This window comes from Piliocolobus tephrosceles, chromosome 1, assembly GCF_002776525.5.
Source record: "Piliocolobus tephrosceles isolate RC106 chromosome 1, ASM277652v3, whole genome shotgun sequence".
NCBI classification, from domain to species: Eukaryota; Metazoa; Chordata; class Mammalia; order Primates; family Cercopithecidae; genus Piliocolobus; species Piliocolobus tephrosceles.
Genome location: NC_045434.1, coordinates 108,356,650 through 108,358,501, shown reverse-complemented (window position 1 = coordinate 108,358,501; position 1,852 = coordinate 108,356,650). Strand labels below are relative to the sequence as shown.

Below are 1,852 nucleotides of genomic sequence, written 5' to 3'. Positions count from 1 at the left end.
CTGCACTGCAGCCTGGGCAACAAGACCGAAACTCTGTCTAAAAAAAAACAAGAAAGAAAAGAAAAGAAACTTACAATCTGTTAGAGGAGACAGCAAACAAAAATAATACAAGGTTCACATACTACAAAGCAGACGGGAAGGAATTAGAAGAGAATTTCTATGGGCAGAGCAAAGTCTTGGGTCACGGGAATCACGAACTGGGGAGAATTATTTGTCAGGTTTAATTAAAGGAAAAGGAACAAATAGAGTTTAAAGATTAGAAGGTTACAGGTGGCACACCACAATCCCCCAAAACACACCTCACCTCGTCCCAGCCCCAGTCATCTCCCAAGGGGGTATATCTTGCCCAGAGAGCCTGGAAGGCAGGGGCATTTGTTTTTACAGCTCAGTCACTATTATTCCAGCCAAAAAAAAGCACTTCCTGTGAGGATGAAGTGATTACCCCAGGTCACCTGGCCACATTCCTCTCCTGGAGCCGGTGGCCACAACACCCGGCCGCCCCTCCACCAATGCCGCGCTCCGAGGTCACGCAGCTGCCTACTACCACTAAGCCCTCAGTGAGGCCGCCTCCCACGCCCTGGAGACGTGGTCTCCCCTCCCGCGAGGGTCCCTCTGACCGCACCCAGGCAACTAGGGCACCGCAGGCTGTTACCCAACTAACCATCAAGCACGGCGCCGAGCGCGTGCGTGGCGGGGCGGGCGTGGCGGGGCGGGGCTGCGCTCTCCGCACCATGCGGTCCCCACCTGACTGCAATTGAAGGACCGCTGGGCAGCCTGATAACGCGCCCCCGGCCGAGCCTGCGCAATGGGGACGCAGTCGGCCCTCGCGCCCTCTGCTCCCCCAAACAAGCGCGTGGAAAGCTTGGTCCGGGCTTCTCACAGCCGCGCGCACAGACTCGTTCTCCCCCCGCGTATCTCCCGGGAGCGTCGCGGCCACCTGCACGCGTCCGGTACATAAACGTCGGTCTCACCTCTCAGTTTCTGCCAGAGAAAAAGGAAAAGTCACCTAGAGGCCTGACCCTGACGGGTGGGGGGAGACGAGCGCGCGGAGTAGCGGGAAGCGACTGAGGAGCGGGGACTGGGCAGCGTTTGAATGGATGCGGGTGCCGCTGGCACCCGGGAAGACGCCGGGGGCCGGCGCTGTGGAGCCGGGCACGGGCTGGGATGTGTGTGGATTCCAATCCGGGCCTGACACCGGTTCAGTGACCTCGGGAAATTCCCCAACCCTCTGGGCCTGTTTCCTCCCTCTGAAGCGGCGACAGTAACAGAACCGACCTCGTAGGCTCATCGGGAGGCCCTGAAGGGAGAACCCATGCAACTTGCCACCACAGAGCCAGGCCCGCGGCGGTTGGCGCCTGGTGGGTATTAAAGATGAGTCGGGAAAGAAGAGCAGGTAAGAGGGTGGGGAGACTGGCCGGTGGGTTGGGGTGTGCACCGCGGCCACGTGGAGAAGCGGGAACGCAGGGGCCGGACGCCTATGGACGATGCGTGTGTGGGGCCGGAGAGAATCGTGGCAGGCAGCGCTGGGGCTGATGCGCCCCACCCGGATTAGCCTCTGTAATCCTCACAGCCCCGTGAAGTGGGCGCTGCCGTGAACATTTTGTAAATAAGGGACCCGAGGCTCAGAGAGGTGTAGTAACTTTCCAGAGGGCCCAGCTTGTCAGCGGCCAGCATTTGAAGTCACACCCCAGGGCCTGTGTTTATCGTAATAGCCGCTTTGACTGGATAACCAATGTGTGTGTTGAAGTGATCAGATAACTATGGAGTGTCTCTGATGTCCAGAACTTTTGAGAGATACTGAAAAAGTATGAGGCAAGGCCCCTGCCTTCAAAGAGCTTGCAAGTTTTTGGGG

The 1,852-nt window shown here is 58.4% G+C and overlaps 1 pseudogene; it reads right to left on the bottom strand.

Annotated features, from left to right (window-relative positions):
* Positions 1-448: 448 nt before the first annotated feature.
* LOC111556037 lies at positions 449-1,288 on the bottom strand (annotated as a pseudogene).
* Positions 1,289-1,852: the final 564 nt, after the last annotated feature.